The sequence below is a fragment of the Pinus tabuliformis genome, chromosome 3_2 (genome assembly GCF_031772625.1).
Source record: "Pinus tabuliformis cultivar Carrire ecotype Pingquan chromosome 3_2, CPIR1, whole genome shotgun sequence".
NCBI lineage: Eukaryota > Viridiplantae > Streptophyta > Pinopsida > Pinales > Pinaceae > Pinus > Pinus tabuliformis.
Window position 1 is genome coordinate 100,679,599 of NC_142302.1, and position 16,579 is coordinate 100,696,177.

The window sequence follows — 16,579 nt, forward strand, 5'->3', positions numbered from 1 at the left end:
GGTCCAGTTACCCTCTCTCCCTCTCTATTGGCTTATAGTATGTCTATTACTTGCTAATAGAAAAAGAGAAATCAAAACTGCCCTCTTGCAAAGGTCTTGGAAGAAAGTGATCCTTAAGCTAACTCTTCGGCTCAGCGAAACCACAACTAAGGTTTACCCCTGCCTAAAAGGACTTTTGCAAATACAGAATTAAATCTGAATGCAGATCTATGCTAATATGCAAGCAAAAACCTAATCCTATCTTGAATTGGAAATGATAGTCTTATTTCAATTCAAGAGCATATGAACTAACTAATCAAGGGAAGAGGTTTATTTATACGATTGAATCCATTATATAATTTTCATTAATTAAATAAGTAGTTCATTCAATTAATGAAAGAGAAAAACAAAATGGGAATGTATTTAAACAATAAATAGTTATTGTTGAATGCATTCTTATTTAAATGAATTCGTAATAATTCTAATTCTATTCTACTCCTCAGAGATAGCTCTTACAGAACTTCAATAGCATAAAACAATTGACGTGACAATAATGCTCAATATCATAATGCAATACACTATTTAGAACAAGAATTAAAATCAATTGCAGAAATTCTAATAACAAAATGATTAATTTACATCTCAAACAATAATGCTCATAAAATGGAAATTAATTAAAAGCATATCAAAATCTCATTACAAGAATTTGCAGTCCTCGAGCAGCGTGAACTCCTTGGAGAAATTTCTAACAGTAGTGCAAAACAACCTTCTCTTTCAAGACTCAAAATTCTTTGTTTCTCCATAATTCAATTCACAGTACATTACAATAGTGCAAATGCATAGAAAGAAAAATCGTAGAGTTTTCTCCAAACCTCAGATCTGAAGTTTTCCCTCTCATCTACAGTTATAATCTCCTATTATAATAGTGCTTTCATAGCCTCTAGTTGCAGAGAAGCGGAACCCCTTCCTCCTCCAAAGTTATATAATTACAAAATTCAAAACTCAAAATGAAGAAACATTAAGAGAAGTTGCAAATCTTGAATTAGAGCTGCAAATTCCCCATTTTTCTCTTTGTTGGTCCCTTTCCATTCCTCCAAAATGCCTCAAAGCTGAACTTCTCCAATTGATCTCCTGTTACAAAACAATCAAAGCAAAAACAAAAATAAATTAGAAATCAGAAAAAACAAACTCTCATGAAATTTCTAAATTAAAATAAACAAAATTTAAAGAAATTCCAAGATGTGATTGCTTATAATGGATCTGATTAACCGTTGAATCAATACTAGAGAATGAATTAGTGACAGCAGTTTTCCCGAGCCAATGGAATTTGCCCAAACCAAATTAGGAAAATCAAATTTTGTTGCAAATTTGTCACTTTGACTTTTGCTGAATTTTTTGGTCATTAAATGATTAATGCGGCTAAATTATCATTCTCAGATTATTCTCCTTAGTTTTAGCTTTCCAACGAGCTATTGTGAGCTTCATTTGGTCAAGTAAATCTTGAGATATGCCTCTACATAGATGAAGTATTAAAATTATCAGAATTCTAGAAAAATGTTTGTCCGAACCAAAATTATGAAAATTTTAATTAAAATTCCTAATTTAAATTAAATCAATAATTATAATTAACTATATAATTTTTTTTAGAGGTGGTTCATGGGTGGCCGCTACATCCATGGAAAATCTGGGCAAATCAACCCCGAAGGGAATCTTTTAAAGCCCTTCGGCCATACTAGCAGGGCCTAACCCCAAGGGCATCGAGGAGAATTGACCCTGTGACCTCCCGATTGGCGAGGCACTTAACAACAGGGACTCGACTAGTTGAGCTAACCCTTGGAGCTTGTAATTACCTGTATAATTATATTTAAAGAATAATTATTTAATTACAATTATTAAATTGATTAATTATATACAAATTAAATTAATTAAATTATAATTACAATTAAATAATATACAAAATTTAAAATACATTACATAAACTAATTAATTAAATTAATTTACAAAATATTAAATTAAACTATTAAATTAATTAATTAAAGAATAATACAAAAGTGGATTTTTGGTTCCATGTAATGGACCTGTTGCACTCAAATTGTCAAAGTTCTAGGGAAGCGGAAGTACCAACTTTTTCAACAAAGATCAGATCACATATCAGCAGTCCATGTGTCATGGTTATCCCATTCTGCAAGTTATGTAATGTAAATGATCTTAGTAAAACCTTGAGTCTATGTAACAACCTAGGTAAGCCTATAATTTGATGACGAATTCCATCCTAGGAGGTTTTTTAACCTCATTGATTACTTGTGTTTCTAGACACGGCTAATCAAAAGAGTTTTTCCCTCCAACTTAAACCCCAAAGCTAGGGTGAAATTTATTGTCGAATTATTAGGTGAGTCCTAATGTTTTTACTTGAACTTGATGTAAAAGTGGCTTGGGAACAATTTAAGCTAGTTTTCTTAATTATTTTATTACAAATCACTTGGTTTACTAGATCATATTATGTCGCAGATGGGTTATGTGTCTTGCTAGTCTAAGCCAAATGTGTATTTCCTTTTCAAGTCTTGTAAATGAAAAATATTGTGTATTAGAGGGTTGGAAAGATAATTAAATCCCCTCATGTGTTAATTAATTAATTTTTTCTGGTAAAATAACATTAAATACTAAGCTAGAAAATTAATTAATTAGAATCAAATTTAAATTGTCTTAGGAAAATAAATTCTGCAAATGGAAAAATTCACGAGACTAGAAAAAATCATTTTTTAAGGGTCCTACGCCAAGGGAGTATTGTATATTTCAAGAAAATTTGGACCGTTGGACCATGGTGGTTAAGTCAAAGTCAAATTTTTAAGGAAATTAGCTCAAAATAAGTAATTTTGAGTTAATTAAAATGGAATTAAATGATAAATTTGAAAATACCTCAAAAATAAAAAACCAAGGGCCAAGATTAAAAGATTTTGAAGTGTTTATCAACGACTAAGATTATTTTGACAAGGATCAAATAAACTAGCCGTTATTTTTCTATTTGGAGGACTTATCTATAAATTAGAGAGTCAGTTGAGTCTCTAGTCATCTTGATCTCTCGCTAGAATATTGTTGTTGAAACATTTTTGTAAACTATTGTCCTGCTGCGAACTATTTTTTTTGCTATAATAACAGGGTTTGGTGTACAATTCGAGGTGCTCTTGTTCGTTGATTTGTGGTATGTATTGACTACAGGCTTCCTATGTTGTGCTTTATGTGATTATTTTGAGATAATACATAGTGTTTGCAGGTACTCAATCCTTAGTCTCCAAGTTCACAAACTGTGGGCAAAGATCATTTTGCTTGGATCCCTAGCTTTTATGTAGTGGATCAAATCTTCGCTAAGGCTATAGTGAGCATAAGTTTTCTGAAGCATTTCAAGTCATTCTTCAAAGGAAAAATATTATAAAAAATAATAATAATAATAAATAAATAAATAAAATTATTCTCTCAAAATTCATTTAAAAACCCTTGTATAATTTGTAAAATAATTTTGTAAATTTATATTGTAAATTATTTTGCTAATTGGGGTTTGGGGATTTTAGATTTTTTGTATATATTTGGGATTTGGGTGTTTTTATTTTTATTTTTGCAGGTTGGAGTAAGGAATCAAGTAAGAGAAGAGCTAGATCTAGGCCCTTGAGGGTAATATCTAGTCTCTTGGAAATTTCGCAGGGCTACCCACGGAAGAATTTTCAGAAAATCAAAGAGCTGAAGTATAAAAGAACTTGAGCAAAAGTTTCAAAATTTTCAAGGCTTCTAGCCCCAATTTTTCCCTCCTAAGCCTTAGCGTCCCTCCTTTAGCCCTCAGCGTTTGGTTTTTTAGCCTCTTCGGGGCTATTCGTGAGCCTTAGGGGCTACGTCCTCTCCTCCTTGCCTTTGTTGCATGCCCTAGAGGCCTTGCGGCTCCCTCTTTTGCCTTTTGTCCTCCTCCATGAGGCCTTTTTCCCCCTCCTCGACCTCTTTTCCTCCTCTGCTAGGCCTTCTCCCTCCTTTGCTCTCCCTTAGCCTCTCTTCTTGGCATCCTCTCCCTCTCTTCCCTTGGCCACAACCCTCTAAGGGCTTGTGGCTCCCCTTCTAGGCCTTTAGGCCCTAGGTCGTAAGCCTTAAGGCCTTTCCTAGGCCTCTAGGGCCCTCCTATCCCCAATGCTAGCCTCACTAGGCATAGCGTTGGCCTTTTCTTGGCCTTCTTAGGCCTCCTCCGGAAGCCTTTAGCCTCTCTTGCCCTCTTTGCCTCTTCCATGGTCTTCCTTGGCGTTTTTCCTTGGTTTTGAGCCCTCATCTAGCCCTAGTTTGGCCCTTGTCCATCTCTGAAGCATTTAAGACTGAATATTTGGTGGTTTTGCAGGTTTTGAAACTCAAAAATTATATTTTTCAAGCGGTTGCTTCATACCAAAGTTCCAACAAATTTTGACCAAGGGATCTTCGAGGCCCTGGGCCTACCTCTAAACCCTAAGTTTATCTTTGTTTAATTAAACAGTCTAATCATTAATGATTAAGCCTTAAATCACATGCTACATGGTCAAAATTGTTTAGATTTGCAAAATTTTCATTTTCATGAGTTTGGCCCACTTGGACATCTTGGATTTGACCTAGATATAACTTTTATGCTTGCTGGAATTTACTGCACACTGAAATTTTTAGATATGAAATTTCTGAAGCACACACTTAACTAAGGTAAAAAAATCTTTAAAAAAATCAGTTTCGGTGAATGTTTGCTATTTTTAGACATATTAGGCATTGTCTTAGGCTTGACTAGCTTGCTAATCTATCACTGTTTTATTGTTGTAATAAACATATTAGTTTTTGAAATTTGTTGAATCATATTCTCTAAAAGCCCTAAAAATTGAATTTTTTCAAATTTGAGTGCATGTTTGCATTTTTGGGCATATTGGCCATTTATTTTTAGTATCATTAGCTCGTTGATTTGTGGTTATTTACTTCTGTAATTAATATTTCAAATCTAAAAATTTACTGAAGAACACATCTTAAGAAGGCAAACATATCTAATTCTTCAGTTAATAAAGTTTGGCTATATTTTGGCAAGTATATGCATTGTTGGACTAAAATTTACTTGTTGTTGTCATAATTTGTTTACTATTGTCATAAATTGTTTATTGTTGTCATAATAGTCATTTGTTGCTCATCAAAAGGTGATAAGAACGTAAAAGTGGCTAAGTGTCTTCACATTTTGTTCCTAGAATTTATATTGTGAAAGTAACTAACATTTTGTGTCTCTTGTGATTTTACATGTTATAAGAATTCATATTTCACACTCACTTAAAGCACTTAAATCTCTTGGAAATATTGGAATCTTGATTGATAAGTGGATAATTTGGTTTAATTGGCTAAACATCTTGTGGAAAATTCTTGACGATTGCATTTGTATCTTTCAACATTTATCTTATTTAAGATTGTATCTTAATATTGTTAAGTGCTCTTGCTTTAAGATAAATTCATAATAAGTACTTAAGTAACTTACACAATCTTAACTCAAGATAACTTTCACAAATCATCTTGTATTAACAATACTAAGTCTAGATTGCATCAATAATTTACCTCCTAGCATAAGCTAGGTCAATAGAAATATAGGGAAACCCTTATCATCTAGCTTGAGGGGTGTTGGCAACTCTTCGATGGTTAACACGGTGACCTTGCAGTCATCAGAGCCACAATCTCTGCAATGCCAGAGGCATCAGGTGATAGGAGTACAACAAAATGTATAGTTAATCGGGCCCTAACCTGATTCCCGTTGGCCTCCTTCCCACAACCTACCTTGGAACCCAACTTCAAAATAGTTAAGGGAAGGTTACACTTAGACTAGGCATATAACTAAAAATTATCAAGATCACTGCATATCACATAGGTCCTAGGAATTGCATCTCATATAGGTTAGTCAATCATCTCAAGCAATGGGTGTTCATCCGATCATTTGGTTTCAACAAGAATTTGTGACTCCATTAAGGCACTAGTCTCATACTTTCAAATCTAACCTAATTAATAATCATGTTTAAATTCAACCAAAGGGCTAGGGCACTCATCCGTGTCTCCCAAACAAGTTGGTTTCTAGCTTGTTTTCATTCACCTCATTCCATATGGACTACCCCCCATAGCATGTAGTTGAGAGACAACTAGAACGGAGTGGGCGGGGGGTCAAAGTGACAACCCTAGTCCTGAGCGTTGTCGCGGTGCCTATACAATCTGGTCGACAACTTTCTGGCACCATTGTTGGGGAACAATTTGTTGGACCTTGGCTTTAGGACAATCTCTGTAATCTTGTACTCTTTCATTCTTCATTCATTATTCCATCAATGTCACAACATTTTTGGCACCTTTCTCTCATCATTTTTCATCTTCTTATCACCTTATCATTTTTCCTCTCACTAATCCTCCCATCTTGTTCATTCTCACATTTAGCACTTGGACATTTAGGTTAGTTTCCTATTTGGGTGGTGATTCCACTTAGTCATCGATTTACAAGAATGTACTCGATAAGGAATCATAGTAGCTTGGTTAACCCCGCTCCTGATCTTGAAAAGGTTCTAAGAGCTTGGTTAAACAAGCTACATTTTAAATATCGTTTAAATTTTCTTGAACAAGAAGTTCTCCTTGACCTTCATTTGATTTTCATTAATCCTCCAAATCAAGATATCGTGGGTGACTTTTATGGGCCTTGCAACTTCACAAACATCCATGGGTATCCGCATGATCTGCCAAATGAGTCAACTATGAACAGATTGCCAATCTTTGAGGGGAATAATGTTATCAATGTTGAAGAACATATAAAGAAGTTCATTGTGTTCATCCAAAGATATGCTCATTCTACAGACTATAATCATGAAGATGTCAGGATGAAATTATTTGTCTTATCATTGGAAGGTAATGCACTTGACTGGTTTCACGACAAGGCCGATAATTCCTTTGACTCTCTGGGAACCCTCCTCAACGCATTCAGAGACAAATATGGGGATAGGAGGGAAGGAAAATACTTGGTAAAGGAATTCAATACCATTAAGAAGAAAGAAAATAAAATAGTGGAAGAATTTAACCCGAGGTTCAACAAATTGTTGAAAGACATGACTCAGGATTATAAGCCTCCTGACAAGACATTCTTAGAAACGTACCTTGAGGCTTATCATGTAGAAGTGTAGTATGAAATAAGACGGGCTCACCTTGTCACTTTAGTTGATGCAAAAAATATAGATGAAGAGTAAGATAAGGATAAAAGGGATTCAGGAAAGTCAAAAATCCCTGGTTATGAAAGAGGTCATGTTAAAGTTAAATAAGAGTCATAAACAGTAAAGGAATTAACCCGATTGGTTAAAGAAATGGAAATTTAGAATGCCAAACAAATAAGTCACATGCATAATCAACTAATATAGATGGAAAGGAATACCAGGATGCAAATGCAGAATGTGCCTCCCCATAATAATAACATGGGTAATAGCAACAATCAATGGTCAAGAAGGAATTCGTCAAACGATCAAAGGCCTCTTACACCACTTTAGTCTGCCAACATGGTTGATGAGTCTATTCCCTTCTGCAGACCTTGTGACAACTTTCATGAAGAAACTACATGTGCCTTTGCTAGAAGGATCTTAGAGGAAGGTAGAAATCAACAAAATAATGATACAAGTCAAGATGAATCTAATGAAAGTCGATGTACCAATATGATTTCTTCAGCCTTCGCAATAAACACCTTCAATGAAGAAAAGGACCCCATTACTCAGGCATATGGTAAGAAACCCTCTCAGGAACAAGTTCTAGAGCTTGCAAAGAATAAAGGCTATACATATCAAAGGAAGGGTAAAAGTCAAAGTTAGAATAAGCAAGTTCTCGATGAAAGATACAAATCTGGTTTAAATATGGATTGGGCCACATGGATAAATAACATTAAGATGTATGTCCCAGTACTTGAACTGTTAAAAATTCCTTCTCAAAGGGCATCTTTCTTCAGGTATTACGGTATGCTTCAACAAAAAGATGATAGAAATAATCATCAGGACGAAGAAATTAAGTTAAAAGACATTAACTGTTATATGACTAATGAAAACCATGAGTCGTTATTTCTTACTTTGGACATAAATGACAAATTGCTTCACAATTGCATGCTAGATTCTGGTGCATCTAAAAATGTTATGACCAAGAAGGTCATGGAACAATTAAACTTAAGGATTTCTAGACCATACCATAACATTTGTTCAATGGACTCTAGAAAGGTTGAAGTCCTTGGTTTGGTTAAAGATTTACAGGTAGCCTTAGCCGATTATCCGTACAGAATCATTACCATGGATATAGCAGTCATTGATGTGCCAGATGTATGGGGAATGCTTCTCTCGAGGAAGTTTGCAGTTGATTTAGGTGGGTCCATTCAGATGGATTTATCTTATGCCACTATCCCTGCAACAATAGGTGGAATGGTCAGATTATACAGAGAAGTAGAAAGAAGGTACCACGTGGAAGTCCCAAAGAAGTTGGAAAATGGTGAACAGGTTCTGCCATAGGAGCATCCGCCTCATTTTGAATCAAGGATATGTCACTTTTTGCACCACCCATCCCCTCCACCAAGCATTAAAAGAAGAAGATTTCATATTGACAGAGATATGTAGCGCAGTGATGAGTAGTCACACCGACCTAAGAGGGTCAAACTTTAGCAAGGGACATTTGAAAAGCAGCCAAGTGATCTACCAGTCAGCAGACAGATGCCCGATATTGTTCCTCACCGATAACATCTGATGCCATAGGGCATCATTTTGTATAATATCTCTAACCCTACTCTCTTTTATTTTATGTCGTTAGATAGATTATTTCACACATTTATATTATGTCCTTTATATATCAATTTGTTAGAGTAGATTTTCTATTCCAACGGTATTTTCTATATTTGCATGATGATTTCGATGTTGAATGGATATCTATTTGATGGACTTCCATTTCCTTGGATGCAGGATTATGGGATTCTCACGTTACTTCTTCGAAGCAATGTGTCCCCATGTGGAGCCAAATGTTACACTCAAATTGTCAAAGTTCCAGGGAAGCGGAAGTACCAAATTTTTCCACAAGGATCAGATCACATATAAGCAGTTTGTGTGTCATGGTTATCCCATTCTACAAGTTATGTAATGTAAATTATCTTAGTAAAACCTTGAGTTTATGTAACAACCTAGGTAAGCCTATAATTTGATGACAAATTCCAACCTAGGAAGTTTTTTAACCTCACTGATTATCTATGTTTCTAGACACGGCTAATCAGAAGAGTTTTTCCCCTCCAACTTAAACCCCAAATCTAGGGTGAAATTTATTATTGAATTATTAGGTGAGTCCTAGTATTTTTAGTCGACTCTGATGTAAAGTGGTTTGGGAATAATTTAAGCTAGTTTCCTTAGTTATTTTATTACAAATCACTTGGTTTACTAGATCATATTGTATCAAAGATGGGTTATATGTCTTGAGGGTCTAAGTCGAATTTGTATTCCCTCTTTGAGTCTTGTAAATGAAAAATCTTATGTATTAGAGGGTTGGAAAAATAATTAAATTCCCTCATGTATAAATTAATTATTTTTTCTCGCAAAATAAAATCAAATACTAAGCCAAAAAATTAATTAATTAGAGTCAAATTTAAATGGTCTTAACAAAATAAATTCTCCAAATTGAAAAATTAGCGGGTCTTAAAAGAGTCATTTTTTAAGGGTCCTCCACCAAGGGAATATTGTATACTTCAAGAAAATTTGGACCCCTGGACCTTGGTGGTTAAATCAAAGTCAAATTTTTTAGGAAATTAGCTCAAAATAATTAATTTTGAGAATTAAATGATAAATTCAAAAATTCCTCAAAGAAAAAAAACAAGGGCCAAGACTAAAAGATCTTGAGGTGTTTATCAATGGTCAAGATTATTTTGACAAGGATCAAAGAAACTAGCTGAAATTTTTCCATTTGGAGGACTTATCTATAAATTAGAGATTCAGTTGAGTCTCTAGTCACCTTGATCTTTGGCTAGAATATTGTTGCTGAAGCATTTTTGTAAACTATTGTCCGATTGCAAACTATTTTTCTGCTATAATAAGAGACTTTGGGGTGCAACTCGAGGTGTTTGTGTTCATTGATTTGTGGTATGTGTTGACTATGGGCTTCCTATTTTGTGCTATGTGATTATTTTGAGATAATACATAGTGTTTGTAGGTACTCAATCCTTGGTCTCCAAGTTCACAAACTGTGGGCAAGGATCATTTTGCTTAGATCCCTAGTTTTTATATAACGGATTAAATCTTCGCTAAGGCTATAGTGAGCATAAATTTTCTGAAACATTTCTAGTCATTCTTCAAAGGAAAAATATTGTAATAAAAAAAGTACTCTCTCAAAATTCATTTAAAAACCCTTGTATAATATGTAAAATAATTTTGTAAATTTATATTCTAAATTACTTGGTAATTAGGGCTTGGGGATTTTAGATTTTTTGTATATATTTGAGGTTTGGGTGTTTTTATTTTTACTTTTGCAGGTTGGAATAAGGAATCAAGTAAGAGAAGAGCTAGATATAGGCCCTTGAGGGTAAGATCTAGTCTCTTGGAAATTTTGAAGGGCTACCCAAGGAAAAAATTTCAGAAAATCAAAGAGCTAAAGTATAAAAAAAAATTGAGCAGGGGTTTCAAAATTTTCAGGGCTTCTAGCCTCGGTTTTTCCCTGCTAAGCCTCATCTTCCCTCCTTTAGCCCTCAATGTTTGGGTTTATAGCCTCTTCGGATCTAGTTGTGAGCCTTAGCAGCTACGGCCTCCCCTCCTTGCCACAGGACCTAGAGGCCTTGCGGCTCCCTCTTCAACCTTCCGTCCTCTTCTGTGAGGCCTCTATCCCCATCCTCAACCTCTTTTCCTCCTCCGTTAGGCCTTCTCCCTCCTCCATCCTCCCCCGGCCTCCCATCTTGACCTCCTCTCCCTCTCTTCCTCAATGCTAGCCTCACTAGGAATAATGTTGGCCTTTTCTCTGCCTTCTTAGGCCTCCTCTAGAAGCCTTTAGCCCCTCTTGCCATGTTTGCCTCTTCCATGGTCTTCCTTGGATTTTTTCCTTGGTTTTAAGCCCTCATCTAGCCCTAGTTTGACCCTTGTCTATCTCTAAAGCATTTGGGATTAAATAGGTTTTGAAGCTAAAAATTTATATTTTTCAAGCCGTTGCTTGACCCCAAAGTTTCAACAAATTTTGACAAAAGGATCTTCAAGGTCTTGGGCCTAGGATTTGACCTCTAAACCCTAAGTTTATCTTTGTTTTATTACAACAGTCTAATCATTAATGACTGAGCCCTTAATCACATGCTACATGGTTAAAATTGTTTAGATTTGCAAAATTTTCATTTTCATGAGTTTTGGCCACTTTGGCATCTTGGATTTCACCTAGATCTAACTTTAATGCTTGTTGGAATTTACTGCACACTAAAATTTTCAGATCTGAAAATTTTGAAGAACACATTTAATTAAGGTAAAAAATCTAAATATTTTAAGTTTCCGTTAACGTTTGTTATTTTTAGACATATTGGCCATTCTCTTAGTATTGACTAGCTTGCTGATTTGTCACTGTTTTATTGTTGTAATAAGCATTTCAGCTCTGAAATTCGTTGAATCGTACTCTCTAAAAGCCCTAAAAAACAAAACTTTTCAAGTTTCAATGCATTTTTGCTATTTTTTGGCATATCGGTCATCTATTTCTGGTATCATTAGCTTGCTAATATGTGGTTATTTGCTGTTGTAATTAATATTTCATATCTGAAAATTTACAGAAGAACACATCTTAAGAAGGCTAACATATGTAATTCTTCATTTTAATCAAGTTTGGGCAGATTTTGGCAAGTATAGGCATTGTTGGACTAGCATTTACTTACTGTTGTCATAACTTGTTTACTGCTTTCATAAATTGTTTATTGTTGTCATAATAGTCACTTGTTTCTCATCAAAAGGTCATAGGAACATAAAAGTGCCTAAGTGTCTTCATATTTTGTTCCTAGCATTTGTATTGTGAAAGTGACTAACATTTTGTGTCTCTTGTGATTTTACATGCTATAAGAATTCATATTTCACACTCACTTAAAGCTCTTAAATCTCCTGGGAATATTGGCATCTTGATTGATAAGTGGATAAGTTGGTTTGATTAGCTAAACATCTTGTGGAAATTTCTTGAAGATTGCACTTGTATCTTTCAACATTTATCTTGTTTAATATTGTTAAGTGTTCTTGCTTTAAGATAAATTCACAATAAGTACTTAAGTAACTTACACAATCTTAACTCAAAAATAATTTTCGCTCATCATCTTGCATTAAGCATACTAAGTCTAAATTACATTAATAATTTACCTCCTAGAATAAGCTAGGTTGATAGAAATATAGGGAAACTCTTCTTATCTAGCTTGAAGGGCCTCGACAACTCTTCGGTGGTTAACACGGTGACCTTGCAGTCATCAAAGCCACAACCTCTGTAGCACTGGAGGCATCGGGTGATATGACTACAATAAAAGGTATTGTTAATCAGGCCCTAGCTTACTTCTTGTTGGCCTCCTTCCCACAACCTACTTTGGAGCCCAACTTCAAAATAGTTAAGGGAAGGTTACACTTAGACTTGGCATATAACTAAAATTTACCAAGATCATTGCATCTCACATAGGTCCTAGGACTTGCATATCATATAGTTTAGTCAATCATCTCAAGCAATGCGTGTCCATCTCGTCATTTGGTTCCAACAAGAACTTGTGACTCCAATAAGGCACTAGTCTCATACTTTTAAATCTAGTCTAATTAATAATCTTGCTTAAATTCAACCAAGTGGATAAGTCGCTCATCTGTGTCTCCCAAACAAGCTGGTTTCCAACTTGTTTTCCTTCACCTCATTCCATAGGGACTACCCCCATAGCCTGTTGTTGGGAGACAGCTAGAATAGAGTGGGCGGGGATAAGAGTGACGGCCCCTATCCTGAGCGTTGTCATAATGCCTATACAATCTGGGCAACAACATGACCAACATTATATAGGAGGAGAGGGCTTTAGATCATTATATGAGCATGGGAGGCATAAGGTATGGATTTTGGAGGAAGCTTTTCGAGAGTTTCATTTCAGAGAGTTATAAAATAAGAGTTACGAAATTAAGAGTCTTGATATAAACAATGTCCCGAGATGTGTTACAATGCCATCAAAGGTATGCCATCGAAGGTTTTAAATTTCAAGAGTCTTTTAAAAATTGGCTCTGAGAAATGTAATGTGCTGAGGTCATTTATGTCGGGAGTTTGGAGCCATCAAAGGTTTAAGTAAATCAAGTTACAAAAATATAAGTCTTGAGGTGCCAAGGAATTTTAGGGGTAGACATTTCAGAGGGTTTTTTAAATAGGAGTTACAAAACTTGGAAGTTTCGAAATGGGAAGAGGGAGGAGAGATAGTGAGGATTTCGGAGGTTTGGGATTTCGAGAGTATGAATTAAAATAGAAGTTCTGAAATGTGATTAGCCTGATGGGATGAGGGGAAAGGAAGGAGAGGAGGGCCATGTGGAGTGGGACCCTCCCTCTTAATAAAAATCTACAGCCACTTGCGTTTTCGGGATTTCGGAAGTTTTAAGAATTGAAATTTAAATTAACTTCTGAGATCCAAAAACTTAATTATATGAATTATTGTTTTTTCTATTACACAATATAGGTTGCGGTGGTTTTGTAGTACCGTTAGAAAATAAAATAAAAATTAATATAAAATCAATATTTACAAAAATATATATATATATATATATATACATTTTGTACTTTTTTAGCCCAGGCGGTAAAAAGTCATCAAACTGCGTATAAGCGCCATTTGCAAACCGTGCATCCAAATGAGATGAAACAAGGACCGTTGGAAAGTTAGCGAAAAATCGAACGTAATGAAGCGATCAAAAGAAAATCTGAAGAAATAAAAAAATCTCACAAAATTTTCGAACACTTAACCAAAAGAAAATATTAAAAGGTGATTTAGCCAAAAATTTTGAAAATGGTCCTCATTATTATTATGAAATAATAAGTTAAAATGGGGGTGTTGAGATTTCACTACAACACAACCATGTGAGTGTAAGACCTAGCATTAAGTTTTTGTTTTTATCAAGCATATTTCATTCAAAATCAAGTTCATTACTAAACATACCAAATTAAACATTTCCACATATTTGGTTTCTCCCGGTTGATGTCAATCTTTTAACGACATCGATTAGTGGCTGAATCCAAGTTCCAAGCTCCTACTTCCAAACTGCCCAATTTCCCCCAGCCAATCTGGGACCAGTCTCTCTAGCTCCCTACCTAGAAGACTTAGAAATCGAAGTCTTCTAGCCCCCGTGCCCAAAACTCTAAGAAAGAGCCCATATCTTGTAGGTCTATAGTCAAAATCTTGAGCCCAAGCCTCGTCCCTTAATTTTTCCCCAATTCATGGATTTTTTCTCCGAGATTCTCAATTTTTCTCCCCCCTCCAAATTTTTGTGCAAAAGAACACCCCCCCCCCTTCCTCCCCCACTTCTCATTTTAGATTTTTATATAGGGAAGGTTTCTTCCCTCCGAAGAAACCCCACCCTCTTGTCGACCAATCAACCTCGACCTTATCCATTTATATATTACTACTTCCACTGATTATCTTTGCTTTTAATTAAATAAATTAAATGAGTTTTTGAACTTTGTTGGTTCAACCGACTTGAGCTGAGGATCCTTCTAGAGTACATTGGCATATATTTTCCAAAAATTATGAAATTAAATTAATCTTGTCCAATTATAATAAGAATAATATTTTATTAAATAATTTTGTATTAATGAAATGAAATTAATAAATTATATTATACATTTAATAATTAGGGTATTAATTAATATTTTTAAAAATTACTTTGTTTTCCATACACTTATATATTTTATATAATTAAAATGGTATGTATCCTAGTGCAATGCATGTGTATATTGTTATCATGCAAGCTTCATATGCATGCTAATAATCATATTCCATTGGTAACTCAAGATGGGTCATTATAGTGAGTCATTGTATTTGATGTCTTAGACCTTGTGATTGTCGAGCATGGCCTATTCTTTTGGGCTAAGTGCTTGGTCTCTTTGTCCTGCATAAGACTGGGGGATTCTAGATGGATCTTGAGAGGATTCATGGTTTAGAGGAGCCTTCTTGTGTAGGGGTGATCACTAGCATATGGGCTAGTCTAGCTTGTGTTAGCGTGCACGTATATTGTATTGCATGGTTACAAGTCATAGAGTTTGTATGTGGCCTTGACATTGGTGCAATATTCCACAAACATTTCTCAACATGAAAACCTCACAAAATCAACATTTTCACATTTCCCCAAGCAGTTCATGTTTCTCAACGCATGTGGTTTCAAAAGTCAAATAGTCAACTTAGTTTCAAAATGCTCAACAAAAATTCTAGATGACATGTCACATTGAAAATTTTCCAAAATGTGAAGGCATCATTAAGCAAAAAGCAGTCAAAGGTGGGTGAACTGTATGTGGGATCTAAAAATGGCATAGCAAGGGAAGATATTGATAGAATTTGACATGCAATGTATCAAAATTGGTCTACAAAATCAATCGGATAATACCCAAGCGAGAAATTCTCAAGATTCTTTAGGACGTTGGAGATCCCTCTATAGGCATGATGACATGGAACATATGGGTTAAGATATTTAGCATAAAGGGCTATACAATCTGTCAAAAGTAATTATTTAAAAAATTAGTCAGACAAAATACATGTGCCACAATCCTCAAAATCTCAAAAGCATTGAAGATCTAGCCAAGGTGGTCGAGTCGACCCTCTTACTAACTGTTAAAGTCAATTCAAGAGGAACGATATGGGTCAAAAACTAGCTTTTTGGGAGTCAGATAGACTGTTGGACCATTTTGTGGACAAGAGGTAGTCGTTGCATAATTCAAATCCTCTTATTTTCAAACAAAGAAAACTTCCATGGACTAAGTCGAATTGCCAAGAACCAAATTAAACCAAAGTTAGTGGAGTGAGTCACCTCAACTATAAGTTGTAGTCTTCAAGGTGGTACATTGAGCTTTATTTTACTATCATTCTTCATCTTTTTCTTTTCCTGTGTCAATGCAATTGGGACATTAGACTTATAAGGGACAAAAGACCCAAGTCAAACCCCTTAGTGGTAAGATCTTTGCAATTAAAAATTTATTTTTGTGAGAGAGGTTGGATTAGTTGTTACAAGAGAAATTATAAAAGGATAGCCTCTCCTCTCTTTCAAGTTGTTGTTGATTTGTGAGATCACTATACACCATAATACATAACTCAATTCTACAAATTATTGTTTATTGACATTGTGTGGGTTAGGTTTTCTTATTTTTCATTTTCTTGATTATTGTTTTAATTAGTCTTAATATAAAATTTCTCCACACTAAGTAAGGTTATACAACAATTGGAGGAATGATTCGTTCAAGTGCTACACAACTATGCGGAAAGGGTGGATTGGGTGCTAGGACACTCCATTCTTTTGTTGCAGGTGGATTGCTCATATGATGATTGGATCAATCTTCTAGCAAGTAGCTTCAACCAAGAGAAGAGGAGTATTCACTACATAATCGATCCAAAGAC